Source organism: Cavia porcellus, unplaced genomic scaffold (assembly GCF_034190915.1).
Source record: "Cavia porcellus strain 051 isolate PalLab524CR breed Dunkin Hartley unplaced genomic scaffold, mCavPor4.1 scaffold_28, whole genome shotgun sequence".
Lineage (NCBI taxonomy): Eukaryota > Metazoa > Chordata > Mammalia > Rodentia > Caviidae > Cavia > Cavia porcellus.
In genome coordinates, this window is record NW_026947511.1 from 36,605,296 (window position 1) to 36,619,046 (window position 13,751).

Genomic DNA, 13,751 nt, shown 5'->3' on the forward strand with positions numbered 1-13,751 from the left:
ATAGACTGCAGATCAATACTCTGTGCAACAGGGACCCAGGAAAAAAGAGGGGTAGCTATTATATTTGCAGACAAAGTGCATTTCAAGTGAAGACTGATTAGGAGACACAAACAAGGTCACTCTATCTTTGTAAAGGGAACACTCCAAGTGGAAGACATGCACCCAGATACTGGCACACCCAACTCTGTAAAACAAATAGCATATATTAAAAATTAAGCACTAATACAATCGTAGTGAGAGATCTCAATACTCCACTGTCACAAACATGCAGAACAACTAGGAAAATAAATCAACAAGGAAATATCAGAACTGAACCAAACTTTTGAACAAATGGATTTAGTTTATGTCTACAGGAAGCTCCATGCCACAATGTCAGTGTATACATTCTCCTCAGCTGCACATCAGACATTCTTCAAAATAAACCACCTATTAGCACATAGACATACTTAAGTAAATACAAATTGGAATTATTCCATGCATATTATCAGACCATAGTGCAATGAAACTGGAAATCAATGGCAAAAGAAATCACAAGAACTTCATAAACGTATGGAAACTAAATAACACCTTCTGAAATAATTGAAAGACCACAGATGAAAGAAAGAAGAAATTAAGAAGTCTCTGCAATTAAACGTTAATGCGAAAGCAGCATATAGGAATTTGTGGGATGGGATTAAAGCAATTCTCTGAGTGAAATTTATAGTAGTGAATCCCCATTTCAGAAAAACAGAGCAAGCTCAAATAACAACCTAATGTGAAACTTTAAGCGTCAAGGAAAAGAACAAGTTAAGCCCCAAGCTTGTATGAGGGAGCAAATTATAACAATCAGAGCAGAAATTAATGCCATGGAGACTAAGAAAAGAATAAAAGAATCAATGAATCAAACAGTTGGTTTTTTGCAAAATTAAGTAAAGTTGACAAACCCTTAGCCAAACTTATGAAAAAACAAACCCTAAAACTACACACACACACACACACACACACACACACACACACACACAGAAAAGAAAAAAAGCAATAAAGCAATTTAGAAGAAAAGAACGAAACTTCACACATCCCACAGAAATCTAGAGGATCATCAGTACTTACTTTGAGAATATATTTTCTAACGAAGTAGAAAACTCAGAAGAAATTAATAGACTTCTAGATACATAGGAATCATCAAAGTTGAATCAAGAAGATATAGAAAGTCTAAATAAACCAATGTCAGTCAGTGAAATGGAAGATGTTGTTAAAACCTACCAATGAAGAAAATCCCAGGCCCTGACAGATTTGTCTCTGAATTCTGCATGCAATTTAGAGAAGACTTAATGCTGCTACTTTACAAACCCTTTAATGAAAGGGAACAGGTAATGCTCCCAGGTACATTCCTGAAAGCAAGCATTACACTGATACCAAAAAAGAGAAGCACTCTACTCAAAAAGAGAATGATAAGGTCATTTCTTCAAGGAACATAGACACACAAATCCTCAATAAGATACTGGCAAACAGAATGCAACCAATCAAGACTATACACCATGACCAAGGAGGAGTTATGCCATGCATTCAGGGGTGGTTCAACATATCCAAATCAAAGTTATAATATATCCTATTAATAAGCCCAAGGACAAAAACCTTATGATCATCTTAATAGATACAGAAAAAGTATTTGACAGAGTCCAACACCCAATCATGATAAAAACTCTACAGAAAATGGAAGAGAAGATTTCTGTCTCAATCTAGTAAAAGCTATACATCACAAACTAACAGCCAAGATCATAATAATTGGACAAAAACTTAAAACTTTCTAAAGTCAAGAACAAAACAAAAATATCCACTTCCACTACTCTTCCTCAATATGGTTCTGGAAATATTATCCAGAATGGTTAAGTGAGAGACAGAAATGAAAGGAATAAAGATAGGGAAAGAAGCAGTTAAATTATCATGATTATATGATATGATATTTCACAAAGAAGACTCCAAAAACTCCACTAACAGACTTCTAGATTCATAACCAAATTCAGTAGTGTAGCTGGATACAAAGCCAATAACCAAAAATTAATACTTCTTTTTTATTTTTATTTTTAAAATTTTATTTAAAGAAAGACAAAACAAAACAGAAAATGGGCAGAAATAGTACATACTTTCAAAGAGAAGAAATAAACTAATAAATCACTAGTTGATGTATACGTATTTTCCCTCTCAAAATAACTGTTCAAGATACAAAAGTGGAACGTATAAATGGGAATTCAACCAGGGAGACTGCAAACAGTTCTGTTCAACTATCCAACGAAAACTAAGTAATATGTCTATCAATCCTATACACTTAGATATGTATGCATTTATCCATATCTTCATTTATGTTGAGACCAAACAAAACTTAGTAGATTAAAATCGTTCTGAACAAAGATTAATAGTATTGCTGGATTTCACATCATGTCACTCCAGAATCAGCACTAGGTACTGCAGTACCCTCTTTTTCTCCTTCAAAGTATTTGTTCATTTCATCATGTGTCATAAGATCAGTTCTCATAACTGTTTATAGGTTTTATGCAAGCATGAGTCTTAACATGCATTTCTATCCTTTCTATATTAAAGGGAGAAACAGAACAAAGCACGACAGAACAAAACATATTCCTATAGACACAGAAAACTTAAAAGACATATAAAACTGCTGTATAAGGAGTTCTACCATGGTCACTGTGCTGCCTCTTGTTGTCATCAACAGAATTGGCTATAATCATCAGATAAAGTATAATTGAATATATCAGTACATAACAGATAGAAATACAACTTTGTAGATAGTGTAGAGCTACAAAAACAGGTAGTAATCAAATCAGAATGAGTATTGTAGTGAATCATTGTCATTTTCAGTATAATATCTATACTCTTTAACTTGATACCATCAACCTAACAGTTTTGAATAAAATCTGTCAATAACAGGCAGCAATCAAACAAGTCAGATTTAACTAAGATCAGTCATGATACAACAGTATAACTGATACAGAGATCTGGATTAAGTTAATAGGAAATTAAAGACGACCACTGTGCTATATCCTGATATCTTCAGGACAGCTGTCTGTGCCCTCAGATCCAGTGCTTGTATACAAACCGGGATGGAACAAGTTCCATCCAAGCAGAGTGGTGTGAGTAATAAGGGTTTTAATTCCTGATACACTATTAGCAATATCTTCTGCTGTCTTTTTAAAGACTATTCCTCCCCTTTCACTCCCCTAGGATGTACTGTGTATATTTTTGGGTCTCCCCAACACTCTTGGTTTTATATTGGGGGGCGGGAATCTGCTATTTACCCAAGTGTTTTCAAACTTTCTCACTCCTGGACTTGATCTCTCATTGTATTTCTTCACTTATTAAAGTCTGTCTTTTCAACCTATCCATAAATACTGGTCCAGTTACCCCTATTACTCTCTGGTTCCCTATACATCGAGTTCTGTTTTCTCATATTTGATTTTGGTCCATATACCCTTCTTCAGGTTAATTATATTTCCTATAAAGAGCATCTCAGTGGACCCTACCTCTTGATCCACTCTGCCTGTGATTCTCTCTTTTTTCCCTTAAGTTAGTGTATCTAGGCCATCTATATTAGAAATTATATCCAACCTTCTCTGCTTCATTTCTGTTGTGCTCTTTTTCCATCATTAGTTATCTGTTTGTCTTCTTCATTTCATTTTTTGTGTTGGGGCCTCTCTGCCACTGTTCCTGAAATCTTGGTGCTTTTCTCTCTTTTTAGAATGTCCTGTAGTATTCTCTGTAGAGTTGGATTGGTGGTTGCGAATTCCCCCAGTTCCTCTTTATCTTGGAAGCATCTTGCTTCTCCATTAATTTCTGGGGACAATTGTGCAAGATACATCAATCTGGGCTGGAGATTATTTTCTTTCAAAGCTTGGATTATTTCACCCCATGCTCTTTTCGATTTGATGGTTTGTGCCAAGAAGTCTGCTGTAATTCTGATGGGTTTTCCTTTGTAAGTGATCTGTTTCTTGTCTCTGACAGCTTTTAATATTCTGTTCTTATATTGGATTTCTGGTATCTTGATAATTATATGCCTGGGTGTGGTTCTGTTTTGGTTGTAGGTGGCTGGAGTTCTGTATGCCTCATACATCTGAGTATCTTTTCCTTTTCCTATATTTGGGAAGCTTTCCTTAATTATTTCTGTGAATAGGCTTTGCAGTTCCTTTGTTTGTACCCCTGCTTTTTCATTCACATTCTTTATTCTTAAGTTATAGATCCTCTTGTTTTCTTCTAGCCTTTGTATTGTTACTGCTTGTTTCCTTGTTATTTTTAAGAAATTTTTCCTTTCATGTTCCTACATTGCAAACCTTTCCTCTAGTTCGGACAATCTATCCTTAGTTTCTTTCAAGCAGTTTTGCCAGCTTTCAATGGAGTTTTTAATTTCCTGATAATCTCTTTGAATCTGCGTCATGTATTCTGTTTTCTCTATTTCTCCATCAAACAATTCTCCCACCTTTTTTTGTTCTTCCATTCTTCCATCTGTTTTTTCTTGGGAGGTGCTTAGCATTTCTTTAATTATTCTATTTATATCTTTCTTTACTTGGTTAAATACTTCACTTTTGAACTTGTCTATGAGGTCCTGAAGATATTGCTTTATGTCTATTGGTGCTGTGTCTGATATTGCATGCTTGCCACCCTCAATCTTCTTTGCATTTACCTTTCCTGGATCAATGTTCTCAGGATTGGGGACTAAGGACCCTTTCTTGTTGCCTCTCTTCTCATATTTTTTGTTCCTTCCATACAGGTGTATATAGGAGGCCCAGTTTCTTTCTTTGTTGGTTTCAGTTTGTCTGAAGTGTGCTGACTAGGTGGTCCCACCCATTGCAGTGTACTAGGAGGTACAGACCCAGGTAGCCTATGTTGGGCCTGCCCCTCCAGGTCAGCCAACTTGCTAAAGGTTTCACTGCTAGGGTGCACCACCAGGTGTAGGGATTTGGTTTGGGCTAGCCTATTGGGTCTCAGTCCTCAGCATCACCCAGGTCAAGTGCTCCACACCAATCCTGCTTGAAAAAGGAGTAGATGACTGAATTTACTGCAGCCCCTTGTTGTGGCCAGTCCCAGAATGTCATCCTGTTGAAGCTCCCCCTTCTCTATGGAAGGGTTTTTATTCCTCTCACTCACCGCAGGTTGATGCAGGGTTCCCCTCCAGCTTTGCTCTCAATTTGGTTCACCAACTTCCGCTCTCAGTGCGTTTGTGTCTCCAGTGAGTTGAAACTGGCAGGCTATCCAAGCTGCACCAATTCAAGTGCAACAGCAGCAGTGAGTTCAAGCAGCAAGTTCAAGCAGCAGCACCAAGACTGTAGCTGCTCCAATCGTAGCACTGGGACTGTATTTTTAATTGGTTTCTCTCAGCTTAGTTTGTTCCTGGGTTGGGAGGGTGTATCTCCCTCTGTTTGAGACTCCCCAGGCTGTATTATTTTTGGAATCCAAATTGACAATCTCAGAGAGTCACTGTAGCCTGCTGTTATCTATTCACCATCTTCTTTCCTCCCTCAAATTAATAGCTTCTTATACACAAATAACTAACTCACTGAGAAAGAAACTAGGGAAACATTAAAATCAAACCAAACAAAACAGAATAAAACTAACAAAAGAAAACAATGAAAGTGATATAGGACTTTAGTTGGGAAAGGAAAGGTTTATTTCTTACAGTTTTTGGAGGTTTCAGTCCACACTCAGTTGGCTCCAAGGCAGGTGGGCATGGCTGGGCCGCAGTTCATGGCGACTGCCAACAGCAAAGCAAGAACCAGCAAAGAGCAAAACACACCTTCTTCTTGCCATTACATCACATCCTGGCTCCACCCTTATGTGGGTGGAGCACTGACACCATCAATCCAAGCACTATACAATGAACCATCAGAAATGAACAATGCAAACTCATGAGGCCTGGCAGCCACAGACTTAAACCATGACAGAATAAAATCAAATGAGAAAAAAACAAAATGTGGTCATTCAAAGCAAAAGGAGGGACATAGCACATGATTTAGAACCACAATACAAGGTGATCTACAATGGTTACCATGATGTCTCTTGTTATCTTGAATAGAATTGCCCATATCATCAGGCACAATAAAATTGAATATAACAGTACAGAACAAAATCAATAAAAACAAAGCATCGGACCCATTATAGGACTTTAAAGAGGGTAATAGTCAAACCAGAATGGGTATTACAGTGAATCTTATTGTTTTCAGAGTAGTTGCCTATACTCTTGTGCTTGATACTATCAAATCAAACAGATTCAAATAAAACCAGTCAAGGTAAGATAGCAATCGAATAAAACAGATTCAAATAAAATCAGTCAAAACAAGACAGTGAAAGCAATACAGAGCTTCAGGTTATGTTAATAGGAAATTAAAAATGGTTACCATAGTATATCCTGCTATCTTTGGAACAGCTGTCCATGCCCTCAAATCTAGTACAAGTAGACAGACTGGAACAGAATATAACCAAACTAAACAGAGCAATGAAAACAATATGGGTTTCAAATCATGATACAAGTTTAACAACGTCCTCTGCCTTCCCTTTTTAGGCAATTCCTCCCCTTTAACTTTCATAGGGTACATTGTACGTTTTGTACCCCACTAACTCTGTTAGCTTTTAGATTAGGGAGGCAACCCGCTATTTACCTAAGTTGTTCTGAACCTCTTTACCCCTGAGCTTGATCTCAAGTTCTATCCATTTACCTACAAAAGCCTGAAGGGATTCCTTCCTTATACCTGAGTAGTTCTCCATTGGATAAGTGTGTTATGTCTTTCCAACCAATTTGCAGCTTATGAGTGAGTTACCCACACTGTTTTCTGGTTCCCTGTTTCATAGAGCATTATTTTCTCATCTTTGACTTTCAGTTCATAAACCCTCTTTAAGGTTAACTATATTTCTCCCTATCTCCTGATCTTCTCTGCCTGTGTTTCTTTTTATTAGTGCACCAAAGCCATTTATGTTAGTAATTATGGCCAATCTTCTCTGACTCATCTCTGCTATGCTATTTTTCTGCCATTGGTTATCTACTTTCCCCTTCATTCCCCTGACTGCCATGTTCAGTGATCCCCATCTGCAGCTTTCCTGAAACCATGCTCATTTTTCTCTCTCTCTAGAATGTCCTTCAGTATCTTTTGTAGGGTTGGATTGGTCATGAACTCCCTCAGTTGCTCTTTGTCATGGAAGCATCTTGTTTCTCCATTAATTTTGAGAGACAGTTTTTCTGGGTACATCAGTCTGGGTTGAATGTTATTTTCTTTCAGGGCTTGGAACACTTTGCCTCCAAGCTCTTCTTGATTTGATGGTTTGTTTTGAGAAGTCTGTCATGATTCTGATGGGTTTTCCTTTATAGGTGATCTGTTTCTTTTCTCTGATAGCTTTTAATATTCTGATCTTGTGCTGAATTTCTGGGACCTTGATTATTATAGATCTGGGTGTAGATCTATTTTGGTTATAGCTGGCTGGAGTTCTGTATACCTCATATATCTGAATATCATTTCCTTTTCCTATGCTTGGGAAGTTTTCTTTAATTGTTTCTGTAAATAGCCTTTGTATTAACCCTGCTTCTTAACTCACATTTTTATTTTTAATTTATATATCCTCTTATTGTCTTCTAGCCTTTGTATTGTTGCTTCCTTGTTCCTTGTTATTTTTTTTTTTTTAAATTTTTTTTTAAATTTTATTTAAGGAGAAAAGAAAAAAAAGCAGAGAAAGGGTACAAGTTATACAGATTTGCAGAAAAAAAATGAACAGTAGGAAATTACTAGTTAATGGATTACATATTGTCATCTTAGAAATAATTGTTCAAGTCACAAAATTAAAGCTTGTAAAGTGGACATTCCATCAATGATACTGCAAACAGTTCTGTTCAATGATCCAATAAAACTCTGTGATATCATTTTCTATCTTATACACTTAAATATACATGCAGTTATATAGTACAGAGCACTTTCTTTTCCTCTCTTTTGTACAATGACTATTACACATTTTGGGTTTCATTGCTCCCATGGTTCTTATTACTTTTTTGGAAGAGAGTAAAACCAAATGTGACATAACAGAACAGAGTCGGTCAAGTCAAAAGGGTGGACATAATAGATAATGTGAAAACATAATACAAGGTGATCAACAATGGTTACCATAATGCCTCCCGCTATCTCTAATAGAATTGCCTATATTGTTAGTTACAATACAATTGAACAAAACTGTAAAGAATAAAACCGACAAAACCAAAACATTGGAGACATTGTAGGTCTTCAAAAATAGATAAAAGTCAATGAGAATGGGCGTCATAATGAATCTCATTATCTTCACAGCTGATGCCTAAATTTTCGAACCTGATACTATCCAGCAAAACAGAATGGGGGAACATCAGTTAAAAACCAGATGGTGAGAGTAATACAGGGCTTTAAATCGAGGTAATGGAAAGTCAAAGTGGGTTACTATAATATATCCTGCTATTTTTTTCCTTTAATTAAAAGGATAAAAATAAAAAAGTAAATAATGGAGTGGAGATTGAGATAAAAGAGGGCATAACAACGAAACAGCACAGATCAAAACATAACCATTTAAGCAGAATAGTGTTTCACCACCAGATAATCCTGACCTAAAAGTAGTTACCATATTATCTCTTTCCTTGAAATCCTTGAGTACAACTTTGTATACTGTAGCATTAAGTATATCAAAACAATGTAAAACCATTCAAGAGAATGACAGCATTACAGAGTATTTAGAATCGACTAACAGAAAATGAACAATGGTTTCTGTATAATCTCCTTGTCTTTAAAAGGTTTTTGCTTATACTATCATACATAATAAAATCCAGTAAGATACAACCTATTTGGACCATTGGAGACAGAAGGACAAAAGCTAGATGAGACTTCAAAACAAGATGATACTAAATCAGTATTGCCTATTAAGATGTCATTTTCTCCAAAATAGCTGTTCCTATCATCCAATCTTCTCTGCCTCATTTCTGTTGAGCTCTTATTCTGTCAGTAGCTGTCAGTTTGTCTTCTTCACTTTGTTCTCTGCTCCATTCGTTGTGGCCTCCATGATTTCTGGATTCTTTGTATTTTTCTTTTTTTAGAATATCCTGCAATACTCTCTGTAGAGTTGAATTGGTGGTTGCAAATTCCCCCAGTTCCTCTTTATCCTGGAAGCACCTTGTTTTTCCATCAATTTCGAGGGACAGTTGTGCAGGATATCTCAATCTTGGCTGGAGATTATTATCTTTCAAAGCTTGAATTATTTCCCCCCACGCTCTTCGTGATTTGATGGTTTGTGCAGAGAAATCTGCTGTAATTCTGATGGGTGCTCCCTTGTAAGTGGTCTGCTTCTTGTCTCTGACAGCTTTTAATATTCTGTTCTTGTATTGAATTTCTGGAATTTTTATTATTATATGCCTGGGTGTTGCTCTGTTTGGGTTGTAGGTAGCTGGGGTCCTGTATGCCTCATACATCTGAGTATCTTTACCTTTTGCTAAATTAGGAAAATTCTCCTGGATTATTTCTGTGAGTAGCTTTTGTAGTTCATTTGTTTGTGTCCCTACTTCTTCTTTTATGTTCTTAATCCTTAAGTTATGGCTCCTCTTATCATCTTCTTGTCTTTGTATTATTGCTGTTTGTTTCTTTGTTATTTTTAAGGAGTTTTTCATTTCATTCTCCCATATTACAATTCTGCCCTCCAGTTCAGATAGTCTGTCCTTAGTTTCTTTCAAGCTGTTATGCCAGTCTTCGATAGACTTCTTAGTTTCTTGGTAGTCCCTTTGAACCTGCTTCACGTATTCTATGCTTTCCCTGTTTTCTCCATCAAACACTTCTCCCCTCTTTTTCTGTTCTTCCATTCCACCATCTGTTTTTTCTTGGGTGGTGCTTAGTATTTCTCTAACTATTTTGCATACTTCTAGCTTCAGGTCATTGATAACTTCATTCCTGAATTGGTCTATGAGGCTCTCTATATGGCGCCTTATGTGTAATGGTGCGGTGTCTGTTATTGCCTGTTTCTCAGAATTGGGGGCCGAGGAGCCTTTCTTGTTGCTGCCTCTTCCCATATTCTCTGTTCCTTATGTATGCAAGCTTATATGAGAGGCCTAGCTTCTCTCTCTGTCAGCCACAGCCTGATCGAATTGCGCCGGTTAGGTGTTTCCACTCACTGCTGCACACCAGGCAGCCTACGCGGGGGCCCGCCCCTCCCGGCCTCCGTCAGGCTCTGGGATCTGGGTTGGGCCAGCCTACGGAGTCCGCCGGCAGCGTCAAGCAGGCCAGGCACTTTTCACCAATCCCGCCCGACAGGGGAATGTGTGGCTGGAGTCGCCAGCGCGCCCTGCTCCCACAGGACTGCCCGGGCCCAGAAAGTCCGCTGGAGTCAAACTGTGGTGGAGTGTCAGTTTCTCTCACTCACCTCGCCACAAGTCAGAACATGCCTCCCTGTCTGTCCTGTTTTCGACTCCGTTCACAGACTCCCGTTCTCAGAGTTTCCGTGCGTCTCTCTCCTTGCCGAGCCGATGTAGAGGCAGCCAGCCACCGCGCGGCGGGAAACCCAAATGGCGTGGGGTCCAGCCTCAGCAGCGAGGCTTTTCTGTTCCTGTTTTAGCACCAGGACTGCATTCCGAGTTGGTTTCTCTCAGCCGAGTTCGTTCCTGAGTCAGCAGAGCATAACTCCACCTGCTTATGTGTCTTTAGTCCGCACCATACCTGGCTTCTGAGCCTAGTTTTCAGAGAGCCTCCGGTAGTTGCTGTTATCTGTCCGCCATGTTCTCCCGGAAGTGTTCCTTGTTATTTTTAAGAGATCTTCCCTTTCATGATCACCCACTGCAAACATGTATTCAAGGTATGATAGTCTATCCTTAGTTACTTTCAAGCAGTTTTGCCAACTTTCAATAGAGTTTTTAATATTCTGGTAATCTCTTTGAATATGTTTCATGTATTCTTGATTTTTATATTCTTCATCAAAGGTTTCCCTCCTTTTTCCCTGCTCCTCCATTCTTCCATATTTGTCTTCTTGAGAGGTGTTTAGCATTTTTAAATTAATCTTCTTATATCTTGCTGTACTTATATTAGTATTTCTGTTTTCAGTTCTTTTATAATGTCAGGAAGATATTACTTTATGTCAGATGCTGCTTCTTTGGAAACTGCAAGTGTGCAACCCCTGATCTCTTCTGTGTTTACCTCTCCTGGGCCAGTACTATTTGGGTTGGAGGCTGGAGAGTCCCTTTTGTTTCTTTATCTTGTCATGTTTCTGATTTCTTCCAGACTAGTGCATAGTGGGTGGTCCCTGGCACTTCCTATATTTGTTAGGATTACTCTGAAACATGCTGACTAGGAATTGCTGCCTCCCCAGCCTGCTATTGACCACTGCAGTACAAGTAGGGGTGGTGCAGGCTGGCCCCTCCCTTCTGAGCTGGTCAACCACTGGGAGTTTTCACACCTTATTGTGTGCCATGTGGATGGGGCTGATTATGGATAGCTTCAGGGAAACCTTTTCCTTGGCTATTGGATCATGCGCAGGGGTGGGACTCAGTCCAAACAATTCTCACTAATCTGCTCTGCACTAGGAGTAGCTGACTGAAGCCACTAGTTCCAGGCTTATCCTGCCTGATTCCAAAATGTCACCCAGCCAATTACCCACTCCTGTGGGAAGACTGAGTTCCCAGCACTCACCGTGAGCCAGTGCAGATCTTGGAGCTAATGCTGTTCTCTGGTCCACCTCTCCCTTCTGCAACCGCATCCTTCCACTGAGGCCTTCGGGCTTTACCAATCCTTAACTTACTGGGACCGCATGTCTTCAGAGTCCAGTGGTGGCATTTCGTGCACAGTGGGATGGCTCAGGTGAGAGTGCATCTGTCTACAGCCTTCCATACATGTTTTTCTTTTCTTTTTTTCCCCTTTAGTTTCTCTCTGGGTCAAAAGGACCCATCTCCTTCCATCTGGCCTTCTCCAGGATGCTATTTTTCAGCATCTGAGCTCTTTCTCTCAGAGAGGCTCCTTACTTTGCTGTTTATTGACCTGCCTTCTTCTGAACTTCCTTTTTAGTTCCTTGAAGGGGTCTGCCCTGATGTTAGGTGTTTCTATAGACTTAGGGAAAACTGAGCCCTCAGCTCCTAACACTCTTAATCTCTCAGCTCCTACCAACACTTCATTGTCATCTTCAGAGAAGAGCAATTTTCCAGACACAGTTTTCACTTCAAACTTTTTGCCATAAGCTTCTACAGCTTTTGGACTTGTTATCAGCTGAATTAGCACTTTAGTCTGATTGTTGAGGATGTTCACTGTCACATTTCTGGCAGATTTGAAGTACAGGGCATAACCAGTTCTTGGAGGTTTCAGTCTATACTCACTTGGCTGTGAGGCAGCATGGCAAGGTGGGGCAGGCTCTTATGGCAAAGCAGGAAGTGGCTGACACAGGACTTTAAAAGAAGATAATAAGAAATCAACAATGGCTACCATAATACATTCTGTTACTTCAAAACAGCTGTCCAGTGCTGGGGATTTAGCTCAGTGACACAAGTGCCTGCTTGGCAAGCATAAGATTTTGTGTCCAATCTCTGGCACACACACACACACACACACACACACACACACACACACACAGAGAGAAAGAGAGGCAGAGACAGAGACAAACAGAGAGAGGCGGAGAGAAACAGAAACAGCTGTCCAAAGCATCAGACACACTAAAACTAAACAAAATAAAACAGAATGAAACCAAACTAAACAAACAAATAAAAATGATACAGGAGTTCAATACAAGATAATACAGCATTAACAAGATACCATAGTGCATCTTGTTATCTTAAAAATAGCTGCCCAGACCACCATGCAAAATTAACCAAAGAATAGAAGAACCAAGTTGAAATTTCAAGTGTGTGATCTCTAATTTCTACTATGTCTATGTCTCTTGAACTTGTTCAAGGTGGGCTTTTGTATTTTGCTGAGATTGTATTTTGCTCCTTCATTGTGACATTTTCCTGTATTTCTATGAATCATCTTATTGCTACATAGTTGGGTTTTTCCTGCATTGGCTGCCATTCCCTCAGTAGGGGATTGTGCTATGCACTTCTGATCTGGGGTTCCTGGAGTAGTAGAGATGCATGGGGTGGTGGTTCTTCTATGTTCCCAAGATGGTAGTGGATCCTTGGGGTTGACCCCTTCTCTGGGCCCTCACTGGCATCACTGTGTTGCTGGGCCTCACTGGGGCAGCACAGCAAGGCGTGGTGTCTTCTCTGGGCTTGTATTGTGCTCACTGGATTGCTGGGCCCACTCACAGCAGAGGCTTGTTGTGTAGGTTCTTCTCAGGCCTGCATTGGACTCTAAGCTGTTTCTAGTGAATTGATCATTACATTTTCAAAGTTCTGAAATGACCAAGAAACCCTAAGAAGGCTTCTCATTAGGTTCCTTTTTGAAACCAGTAGCTACAGCAAATGCAGGACTTGATTCAGGGTCACATAACACCTTTCATAAAGCATCCAAAAAAATGAAATATCTAGAAATCAACCTAAGAAAGGAAGTAAAAGTACGTTGAAAAGTACAGTACTCTAGCTTGGCAGGGTGATACATGCCTGTAATCCCAGCACAAGGGAGGCTGAGGCAGGAGAATCATTGAGAGTTTGAGAAAAGCCTGTGCTACAAGGTAGGCCTGAACCTCATAGTGAGTCCCTATCTCAAAAAGACAAAAAAAAAAAAAAAAAAAAAAAAAGTAAATGAAAACTACTCTGTACTCTGAAAAGTGAGATTGATGAGGATATCTGAAAATGGAAAAATATC

At 39.1% G+C, this 13,751-nt stretch overlaps 1 non-coding gene across 1 annotated transcript; it reads right to left on the reverse strand.

Moving 5' to 3' along the window:
• Positions 1–13,297: 13,297 nt before the first annotated feature.
• LOC111757983 (small nucleolar RNA SNORA2/SNORA34 family) lies at positions 13,298–13,432 on the reverse strand. The gene has a single exon (XR_002792236.1). It is a non-coding gene; the product is annotated as a small nucleolar RNA SNORA2/SNORA34 family (small nucleolar RNA).
• Between the last annotated feature and the right edge of the window lie 319 nt (positions 13,433–13,751).